A 12,208-nucleotide genomic window follows, 5' to 3' on the forward strand; every position below is an offset into this window, starting at 1 on the left:
TTGCCAAACCATAGTTCATACGGTGTCGTCTTAACAGATTTATACGGTGCCCTATTTAAAGTGAATGCTGCAGTTTCTAATGCGTATCCCCAAAACGAAAGCGGTAAGTCGGTAAGAGACATCATAGATCGTACCATATCTAATAAAGTGCGATTATGACGTTCAGACACTCCGTTATGTTGCTGTGTGCCAGGCGGCGTCAGTTGTGAAACAATTCCACACTTCCTTAGGCGTGTGCCAAACTCGTGACTCAAATATTCTCCTCCACGATTAGATCGTAGACACTTAATTTTTCTGTCACGTTGATTCTCAACCTCACTTTGAAATTCCTTGAACTTTTCAAATGTCTTAGATTTGTGCTTCATTAAGTAGATATACCCGTACCTACTCAAATCATCGGTGAGAGTGAGAACATAACGGTAGCCACCATGAGCTTCAACGTTCATTGGACCACATACATCAGTATGCATTATTTCCAATAAGTCTGTCGCTCTCTCCACTATTCTTGAGAATGGAGTCTTAGTCATCTTGCCCATGAGGCACGGATCGCATGTGTCAAATGATTCAAAGTCAAGAGACTCTAATAGTCCATCAGTATGGAGCTTCTTCATGCGCTTAACACCGATATGACCAAGCCGGTAGTGGCACAAGTATGTGGGACTCTCATTACCAACTTTACATCTTTTGGTACTCACACTATGAATATGTGTAATGTCACGATCGAGATTCATCACGAATAAACCATTCACCAGCGGGGCATGACCATAAAATATATCACTCATATAAATAGAATAACCATTATTCTCTGACTTAAATGAGTAGCCGTCTCGCATTAAGCAAGACCGTGGTACAATATTCATGCTCAAAGCTGATACTAAATAACAATTATTAAGGTTTAAAACTAATCCCGAAGGTAGATGTAGAGGCAGCATGCCGACGGCGATCACATCGACCTTGGAGCCATTCCCAACGCGCATCATCACCTCGTCCTTGGCCAGTCCTCGCTTATTCTGCTGTTCCTGCTTTGAGTTGCAAATGTGAGCAACAACACAGGTATCAAATACCCGGGAGCTACTATGAGCGCTAGTAAGGTACACATCAATAACATATATATCATATATACCTTTAACGCTGCCGGCCTTCTTGTCCGCTAAGTACTTGGGGCAGTTCTGCTTCCAGTGACCTTTTACCTTACAATAGAAGCACTCAGTCTCAAGCTTGGGTCCATTCTTTTTCTTCTTCCCGGTATCTGGCTTACCGGGCGCGGCAACGGTTTTGCCATCTTTCTTGAAGTTCATCTTACCCTTGCCCTTCTTAAAACTGGTGGTCTTATTGACCATCAACAATTGATGCTCTTTCTTGATTTCTACTTCTGCAGATTTCAGCATCGAGTACAACTCGGGAATGGTCTTTTCCATCCCTTACATGTTGTAGTTCAGCACAAAACCCTTGTAGCTTGGTGGGAGAGACTGGAGGATTCTGTCAATTATAGCATCATCTGGAAGTTCGACTCCAAGTGAAGTCAGACGATCGTGTAACCCAGACATTTTGAGTATATGCTCACTGACAGAACTGTTCTCCTCCATCTTATAGCTAAAGAACTTGTCGGAGACTTCATATCTCTCGACACGGGCATGAGCTTGAAAAACTAGTTTCAGCTCTTGGAACATCTCATATGCACCGTGTTGCTCAAAACACCTTTGGAGCCCCGTTTGCAAAATGTATAACATGCCACACCTAACCAGAGAGTAGTCATTGATGTCCCACAAGCGTATGGGATCGCAACCGTTTTCGAGGGTAGAGTATTCAACCCAAATTTGTTGGTTCACACGAGGGAAGCGAAAGAATATTCTCGAGTATTAGCAGCTGAATGTGTCAGATTCAACCACACCTGAAAGATTAGTGTCTGCAAGCAAAGTATCAGTAGCAAAGTAGTATGATAGCAACGGTGCCAGAAACGATTTGTTGACGGCAGACTATTCCTAACTGTTGTATCAATGGCGCCAGCATGTTGACGGGGATTAGTCTTGAGAAGAATGCTTCCCCGGCTACGGTTCCAGAAAAGTCTTGCAACAAGTAATAGAGAAGTAGCAAGGAACAGCAGTAGCAGCAACAACAAAGTAACAACAGTAGCAATAGTAGTAGCAAAGTGGCCCAATCCCTTTTGTAGCAAGGGACAAGCCTAGACAAAGTAACGTAGAGAGAACCAGTAGTAAAAGACTCGTAGGCAGTGGATCGGTGATGAATGAGTATGACGGATGTGATTCATCATGTAACAACTATAACACGGAGAGATATGTAACTAGCTCCCGTTTGTCAATCTAATGTAGGCATGTATTCCGTATGTAGTCATACGTGCTTAGGGAAAAGAACTTGCATGACATCTATTGTCCATCCCTCCCGTGGCAGCGGGGTCCTAATGGAAACTACGGGATATTAAGGTTCTCCTTTTAATAAAGAACCGGACAAACGCATTAACACGCGGTGAATACATGAACTCCTCATACTATGGTCATCTCCGGGAGTGGTTCCGGCTATTGTCACTCCGGGGTTGCCGGGTCATAACACATAGTAGGTGACTACAACTTGCAAGATAGGATCTAAAACACACATATATTGGCGACCACATAATAGGTTCAGATCTGAAATCATGGCACTCGGGCCCTAGTGACAAGCATTAAGCATAGCCAAGTAGTAGCAACATCAATCTAGAACATAGTGGATACTAGGGATCAATCCCCGTCAAGAACTAACTCGATTACATGATAGATCTCATACAACTCATCACCGTCCAGCAAGCATACGATGAGATTACTCACGAATGATAAAGAGCATCATGGAATTGTCGATGGAGAAAGGTTGATGATGACGATGGCGACGATTTCCTCTCTCCGGAGCCCGAAACGGACTCCAGATCTGCCTTCGAGATGAAGAACAGGATGTGGCGGCGCCTCCGTAGCGGAAAACGCGATGAAACCTTCTCTATGATTTTTTTCCGGGCGAGACGGAAGATATAGAGCTGAGTTTGGGGGCGGTGGTGCCACGTGGGCCCCACAAGCCTGCACGGCGCGACCATAGGGGGTGGCTGCGACCTATGGGCTTGTGGCCCACTGGCACGCCCCCTTCGGTGGATCTTTGCGCAGGTATTTTTATATTATTCCAGAAAATATCTCCGTAAATTTTCAGGACATTCCGAGAACTTTTATTTCTGCACAAAAACAACACCATGGCAATTCTGCTGAAAACAATGTCAGTCCGGGTTAGTTCCATTCAACTCATGCAAATTAGAGTCCAAAACAAGGGCAAAAGAGTTCGGAAAAGTAGATACGACGGAGACGTATCAACTCCCCCACGCTTAAGGCCTTGCTTGTCCTCAAGCAACTCAGTTGACAAACTGAGAGAGACAAAAGAAAAACTTTGACGAACTCTGTTTGATCTTGTTGTTGCAACTATGTCTAACTCATATCCAGAGTTTCAGCCAGATCACAAGCAAACCACAAAAGCAAATGACATCTAGGTCTCATGGTAAACTCATATTAATGGCATAATCAACTAGTGAGCAAATAATAATAAGCCTCAAATGTCAACACTTCAATCAAAAAAACATGAAGCAGTACGAACATATGGTATCTCGCTAGCTCTTTCTGAAACCGCAAAACATAAATGCAGAGCACCTTCAAAGACCAAGGGCCGACTAAACATTGTAATTCAAGGCAATGAAGATCCAGTCATAGTCATACTCAACACAGTTAAAAGCAAAGCATAAAATTGACAGAGGTGCTCTCTAATTGGTGCTTTTGTAAGAGGAGGATGACTCAACAGGAACATAAATACACAGGCCCTTCGCAGAGGGGAGCATTGATTTGCAGCGGTGCCAGAGCTCAAGCTTTGAAAACAGAGATAATAATTTTGGGTGGCATGCTTTCATTGTCAACGCAATGACTAAGAGTTCTCAACATCTTCCACGCTACACATGCTATAGGCGGTTCCCAAACAAAAAAGTAAAGTTTTGACTCCCCCACCACAAATCTATACACTCCACGGCTAGCCGAATCCTCGGGTACCGTCCATACTAACTTCAATCCTGGGGGAGTTTTGTTTGCAATTATCTTTTCAATTTGAGCATGGAACTGAGAATTCCAATTACCGGCCCCTTTCTCGTGCATGATAGTGAATAAACACATATCGAGGATAACACGCCTAGCATGGAAGGTACCAATAGCCCCCTGTCACCACATGAGCGGTTCGGGCATGCAAAACAAATTATTTCTTGAAGATTTAGAGAGTGGCACATGCAAATTTACTTGGAACGGAAGGTAGATACCGCATATAGGTAGGTATGGTGGATTCATATGGCACAACTTTGGGTTTATGGGAGTGGATGCACAAGCAGTATTCCCGCTTAGTACAAGTGAAGGCTAGCAAAAGACTGGGAAGCGACCAACTAGAGAGCGACAACAGTCATCAAAATGCATTGAGATTAACTAACATTGAGTGCAAGCATGAGTAGGACATAAATCACCATGAACATGAAAATCATAGAGGCTATGTTGATTTTGTTTCAACTACATGCGTGAACATGCGCCAAGTCAAGCCACTTGAATCATTCAAAGGAGGATAGCATCCTATCATACTACATCATAGTCATCTCAATATTCATGTGGGCAACCAAGACAAACCATTATAAGCACCTAGCTAAGTAAGCATGGCATAAGCAACTATGATCTCTAAGTTGTCATTGCAAACATGTTTCTCTCACACCAAAGCTGAATCAGGCATGATGAGCTAGTCATATTTACAAAGATCAAGTTCATACCAGCTTTTCCAGGCTGAGTCACTTCATCATATATCGTCATTATTGCCGTTCACTTGCACGACCGAACGATGTGAACAATAATAAGCGTGCTCATGCATTGGACTAAAGCTGGAATCTGCAGGCAAACACAAAGGAGAAGACAAAGTAATATGGCTCTTTGAAAGCTAAACAGGTATGCATGCAAGAGCCACTAAACATTGTAACCAATATCTTTTACCTTGACCCAAAGAAAACAAGAAAACTATCTACACGGGAAAGCTCCCAACAAGCAGAAAAAGAAAAAGAAAAAGAAAAAGAAAATATGGGTTTTTGGGTTTTCTCAAACTAGACAGACACACGAAAAGAAAACGAGAAAAAGGAAATAAACTAGCATGGATGATATAGTGGCAAAGTGTGAACACCGGCTAACAAAGTGAAAGCATAAGCGAGAATTTAAAGTCGGTGAGAACACGTACTCCCCCAAGCTTAGGCTTTTGGCCTAACTTGGTCTACTCCCAAGGATGGAAATAACCAGCTCCGTTGTACTCGAGAGTGGACTGAGGATGCCATTGCTGTGTGAGCTCCTGTGGCTCCCACTGATAAACTGGCGTCTGGCACTCGACTGGTGGCTCGGGAACGGGCACCTGTGGTTGGGCTAAGCCCCAATATGCGTAGATGTCCGAGGGCATAATAGTGTACCTGCCTGCATGAAGATTGAACAAAGAAGGAGCAGGCAAAGTAATAGCCTCACGAGTACCCTGACTAAATACCAGGTTATAAATCATCCTTCTACTTATATCTCTATCAAGAAAGTCATGGCGAACCATGCTATCGCAATCTAGATATCTCTCGGGAAGAAGAACCTCTTCTTCCTCATCCATTCTAATGGGTATCTCAAAGTGTCTGGCAAGATGGGTAGCATAAATACCTCCATAGACAACACCTTTAGAACGGTTAAGGTTCAACCGTTGAGCTACTATAGCGCCCAAGCTATAAGTTTTATCGTTATAAAGGGCTTCGCGCAAGACCGCAAGATCTGGGGAACTAAGTGACCCAGCTTTCCCACGACCAATCAAATTTTTTCCCACAAATAGTGAGAAGTACCGAAGCACGGGAAAATGAATGCTAGCAGCTCTAGCGCAAGACACTCCTCTCTCCTCTCCTACAACAATTGTACTGATGAAAGCTTCCAAGTCCCGTGGACGAGGTTCATGAATATCCCCAACAAAAGGCAATTTGCAAACATTGCAAAAATCCTGGAGTGACATGCGCTGGGGGACATCATAAAGTTTAAACTCAACCATAGGAGGATTCTTCTTCAGATAGAAGTTAAAGCTTTGTACGAAGATATTAGTGAGGAGGAGGTATTGCAGACACTTATCTTCAACGAAGGCGGTAAGGCCTGCATTCTCCACCAAGTGATAAAAGTCCTCATAAATTCCAGCGGCGCGTAAGAACGCGTTAATTGGCCATTCGCACGCTCGAACTTTTGCGACTCGAGGGACCGGATACTTGGCCTTCTTCTCACTCCCATCATCCTTGGGGTCACGGCTTGAAGAGCCTCTCAAGAACCTCCTCATCTTTTCCCTTTTTATCTCTGAAAATTTCTGAAATATTTAGTGATTCTAAGGAGAAGTGAATAAGGCTCAACGAAACTCGTAGCAACTACTCCCACAAGCGCCTAGAGACCATATTACGCATCAAAACTACTTGGGACCAGCTAAAATCAGCATGCAAAGCTCAAGAACATGGTCACCAAGGCAGCAAAAATAAGCGGAGTATAAGGCACTAGAGAAAAAACTAATTGGACCAATGGAGGAGTCACTTACCAAGGAGTAATTTCCCCAAAATAGTTCGGAGAACGGTGATTTGAGCAAAGAGATCGAAAATCCCAGCAAGAGGAGCAAGAACACGGGTTTGAGCTGTGAAATGATTTTTTCTTGAGGTAGGAGAAGCGGATGAGAGAAGTAATGAGTGGAGGGGGTGCATGTGGGCCCCACAAACCTGGGTGGCGTGGCCAGGGGGGTGCCCGCGCCCCTAGGGCTTGTGGCCCACTGGTGTGGCCCCTAGACAAGCTCTTCGTCTTAGATTTTTTCAAAAAATCCAGAAAAAATCATACTTGATTTTCAAGTGTTCGGAGAACTTTTATTTTTGAGGTACTTTTCCACCGGATGCTAAAACAGAAAACAGGGAAAACTAAACTAAACCTATCATTTTTCTTCTAAGCAACCGAAGGTGAAAGCTGGAACAGAGGTTTGTGACTCTTCGATTCATCTATCTCATGGTCATCGAAGAATTCTGTCAATGGGGTTGATCAAATCCCCTCGACAAAACTTTCTCGAGTCGCAAAAGAGAACGGAGAATTTTTGAATAGTCACTAAGTCACCTCAATGGGGATGTGTATCTCCCCAACAAGCAAATCATACTTCATCTTGACACGAGGAATAGGGCATTCAAAGCTCACAATAGGAATCAATGAAGTTTTTCGATAGCATTGATGCAATGTACTCGATATTGTTTCTTCGGAAAGTGCACCGTATGCTCATTACCATTGACATGGAAAGTGACATTGCCTTTGTTGCAATCTATAACAGCCCCTGCAGTGTTTAAAAAGGGTCTTCTGAGGATGACAGCCATGGCATCATCCTCAGGAATATCCAAGATAACAAAGTCTGTTAAGATAGTGATGTTAGCAACCACAACAGGCACATCCTCGCAAATGCCGATAGGGAAAGCAGTTGTTATGTCGGCCATTTGCAGAGAGATTTCAGTGGGTGTCAACTTATCCAGTTCAAGTCTATGATAAACAGAGAGAGGCATAACACTAACACCGGCTCCAAGGTCGCATAACGCAGTTCTAACGTAGTTGCCTTTAATGGAGCAAGGTATAGTGGGCACATCGGGATCACCTAGTTTCTTAGGAGTTCCACCTTTGAAAGTGTAATTGGCTAGCATGGCGGAGATCTCAAGATCAGGTATCCTCCTCTTATTAGTCACAATATCTTTCATGTACTTAGCATATGGAGACATCTTGAGCATATCTGTCAAACGCATCTGCAGAAAGACAGGTCTGCTCATCTCAATGAAGCGCTCAAAATCCTCATCATCCTTCTTGGATGGTTTGGGAGGAAAGGGCATAGGTTTCTGAACCCATGGTTCCCTTTCTTAACCATGCTTCCTAGCAGTGAAGTCATTCTTATCGTATCTCTTATTCTTAAGCTGTGGGTTATCAATATCAACACGTTCAATCTCCACATCCTTTTCATTGCTAGGTTGAGCATCAACATGAACATCACTATTGATATTATCATTAGGTTCATGTTCATCACGAGATTGTGTTTCGGCATCAGAGATAGAGGCATCATTTGGACTCTCAAGTGTAGCAGCAACAGGGTTGCTAGCGTGCAGGTTCCTATCATCTTTCTTCTTCTTTCTAGGATGACTAGGTGCATCTGTGCTAACTTCTTGAGAATCTTGTTCAACTCTCTTCGGATGACCCTCAGGATACAAAGGTTCATGGGCCATTCTACCGCCTCTAATAACGACTCTGACGGAATTGTTGTGACAGCCCGATGCCGACGTTCGAGAAGATTCCCCTTTCTTTTTGTTTTCGTCGTGTGGGTATTTTCATTTGTCGCTTCATCATCGCATCATTCGCATCATCTACATTGCATCGGCATCTCCGTTGCCGCTAGTTTTCAAAAGTTGCATCCGTTGTTAGTTGCCGGTTCTCGTCGTTGTTCGTTTTGAGCCCGTTCACACACGCACGTGCCCGCGGCATCGTCAATCCTTGTTTTCAAAAGTGTGTGTAAAACTTTCTTTGACTGGGTTGGAATTTGTCGTGCGGTGTTATTTTTATATAGGTAGGCCGTGTGTCAAGTTTCGTCGCAATCGGAGTCCGTCTGGTACCCGAACGGTCGACCGTAGCGGCACCGTATTCGGTCTAACGTCGGACGTTTTTCGGTATTTTAAATATATGTTGCTGGGTGCCCGTTTTCCCTCTCATCTTCGCCTAGCACCTTTGCACAGAGCACCGACCCTACACGCAGCCTAGTCCGAAAACCTACTGAAACCCGAACCGGGTGCTCGTGACCGTTGGGTCCGGATCAACCCCTTTTTACCGCAAACTGTCATCGGTTTGTCCATTGGACTCCCTAATCCAGCTATTTCCGATCGTCCGATTTAATCGGAGGGTCCAGATGCCCCTATGCCTAACCCACTAGCTATATATAGAGCCAACCCTAAAAACAAGGAGGCCTGTCCCATCCCAAATCCCCTCAGCTGCCGCCACCTGCTGTCTCCGACCTCGAGATCCCCAGTTGCAAAACCGAGCCAATCATAGAGCCTCCTCCCGATCCCAAATCCATCCAATCCACAACTCCTCCTCCAACCTAGTGCCTCCCTTCGCTTGCTGAGGAGCATCCCGAGCTCCTCGAGCACGCGGCTCGTCGGAACCCCGCGCCAGCCAGCCAGCTCAATCCTGCCGTTCGGCGACCGGTGACCCGCCGGAGCAACACCGGCCTGCAGGACCTTTGCCCCGATGCCCATCTCCTCTCTCCTTCATCTCCTTCCTCTCTCACCTAGCTCTCTTTCTCTCGTTGTGGACATGTGCTGCCATGCCCAATGGCTCCCTGTAGCCTCACGTCGCGCCGTTGACCTGCAGCAGCCATGCACAAGGCGTGCCTAGGAGGAGCATCCGAGAATGCCCAAGCTGGAGAGCCCCGACCCGCACAGCCCCGAGCAGCCGAGCCTCGCCACCGCACGTCCCCCGTGGCTCCGGTGAGATGCCCTGCTACAGCTCCTCTGTGTGCCTGTGTTTTTCCCTGTCTCATCTCCATCTTGATGCAGCGCCATGGGGGTTCTCGCAGCTCTATCTCGCCCCGTTTGAGCAGCTCCACCACAACCTGTGGGATCCGGCCAGGAACTCCATGAGACCGAGTCCCATGCCCAGATTTGTGCGTCTTCGAGCTCATCCCGGTCTTCCTCTGTATATTTTCGCCATGGACGCCGGGCTCTGTCCCGTGAAGTGAGAAATCCCCAGATCTAAAACTATGTTGGTTCCTGGATCAGTTCTGGCAAGTAGTGGTTAATCTAGCGTTGTCCTTATGTTTTTGTATGACCGCTAACAACAGCGCACTGGTTGGCCGTTGGAGTATATTTTCCCTGGTCCAGGAGGTCGTGGGATCAAATCCCATGGGTGCCTTTAATCTTTTGCTGGTTGTGGTTTTTTTTCTCTCTTGCACACAACTGTCTTGGGCCGATTTTAGCCTGGGCCACTGCACAATAGTGCAATTCGGTCCATTGTTTTTTAACGTCGTGTGATTTATTTTTCCAATTTCCACGGACTTTGCTAATTTCAGGAAAAGCTTTGTTTTTCAAACAAGCGTAGTTTCTAAACCGTGCATTGGATCGGAGTGATTCAAATTTGTAGCTTAACTAGAATTTCACGTAGATCAACAATGTTCAACTCTCATGCGTAATTAGAACTGTTTAGTGTGCTGTTTGCATTGGTTTGCGTGTCGTGTCGTGTCGTGCTAATACCATTTTAACCGTAACTTTTGATATGTAGCTTCGTTGAAGATGATCTATATATGTAAGTCGAGTATAACAATGAGTAGAATAACGTGAACCTCTTTGTTTTGTCGTTTAACAAACATAAAATGTGATTAGGACAAATCTGGACAGAATTAGAATTTAACGCGTGGGGTCATTTCGGAGTTGCTATATGTCGTTTCTGGTCTCATTTAAAATGCCTAGCTAGGTAGATTAATTTTTGCTTCACCCCGTGCCATGTTTAACAACATTTAATATTGTCGTGTACCTAATCGGGATAGAACTGAATAATTAACGTGGAGTTTCGTCAATATGCAACTCGTTGTATATTGAATTTCACTTAATATGTAGTGTCTGTTTGTGTGAATTGTCATGCCGTGTCTTGCATGTATTCAACTGCTCATGCATCATTTGTGTTGTGCATCGTGTGGTGAATTTCGTGTGTTGATTTGTGTTTCCGGTTTGCTTCGTCTCGATAGAGCTCCGCAGCGTGCCGGATTGTGAGGACCCGTTGGACTACGTCGGTTCGTCTGCTTCACAGAGGCATTCTTCTTCCAAGCGGGATCTCAGGCAAGATGACCATTTCCCCAGATACCATTACTATCATTGCCATGCTAGTTTTACCGTTTCTACCGTTTAAGTCCCGTTGCCTACCACATGTTAAATACCAGCCTCTCAACATTGCCATGTAACCTTCAACCTGTTCGACCTAGCAAACCAATGATTGGCTATGTTACTGCTTGCTTAACCTTGTTGTTAGCGTTGCTAGTTGCAGGTGTAGATGCTTCCATGTGACAACATGGGTCCCTTGTCATATCACCATATTAATGCTATTTAATTTAATGCAACTATATACTTGGTAAAAGGTGGAAGGCTCGGCCTTTCTAGCCTGGTGTTTTGTTCCACCTTTGCCCCCTTAGTGTCTGGCTACCGGTGTTATGTTCCATAATTGAGCGCTCCTAACACGATCGGGGTTGTTATGGGGACCCCCTTGATAATTCGTTTTAGATTAAAGCTGGTCTGGCAAGGCCCAACTTTGGTACTACATTTGCCTAATCACCTAATAAAATTGCATAGGGACTTTCCGGACCCCGAGGATAATTTAATCAACCCCCGGGCCAATGCTCCGCATGAGTGTTGGTCCACCCACCTAGCAGTCGGCAGTGCCACCTCGGGGCAACTCGAGGTTTGGCTACCGTACACTATCCATAGACGGTGTGTCTTGAGAACCAGATACGCGGCTCCTATCGGGTTCGTCGACACACCGGGTGGCCTTGCTGGATTAGTTTTACCTTTGACGAGATATCTTGTGCATCGGGATTCCGGTGATGCTTTGGGTAATCTCAGAGTTGAGGTTTTCCACTAGGGAATCCGACGAGATCGCGAGCTTCGTGATGGAGGATTTCTATGCGGCTTGTGGTAATTTGTGATGGACTAGTTGGAGCACCCCTACAGGGTTAAATCTTTTCGGAAAGCCGTGCCCGCGGTTATGTGGCAACGTGGAAACTTTGTTTAACACTGGTTCTAGATAACTTGAAGTTAATTAATTAAAATATGCCAACTAAGTGCGTAAACGTGATTGTCTCTTTCGTGTGTTCCTTCTCCGATCGAGGACACGGTGGGGTTATGTCTGACGTAGGTAGGTGTTCAGGATCATTCATTTGATCAACCGTAGTTCCCGTCCGTTATGCGTAGATCTTCCCCCTCTTATTTCTTATACTCGTAAGTTTAGCCACCAAAATATGCTTAGCCGCTGCTGCAACCTCACCACTTAACCATGCCTCACCCATTAAGCTTTGCTAGTCTTGATACCTTTGGAAATGAGATTGCTGAGTCCCCTGTGGCTCATAGATTACTACA

The 12,208-nt window shown here is 45.1% G+C and overlaps 1 pseudogene; it reads left to right on the forward strand.

The window, feature by feature from the left end:
• Positions 1–9,497: 9,497 nt before the first annotated feature.
• LOC123397473 overlaps positions 9,498–12,208 on the forward strand; it is a 75,722-nt pseudogene continuing 73,011 nt past the window's right edge.

Source organism: Hordeum vulgare, chromosome 1H (genome assembly GCF_904849725.1).
Source record: "Hordeum vulgare subsp. vulgare chromosome 1H, MorexV3_pseudomolecules_assembly, whole genome shotgun sequence".
Lineage (NCBI taxonomy): Eukaryota > Viridiplantae > Streptophyta > Magnoliopsida > Poales > Poaceae > Hordeum > Hordeum vulgare.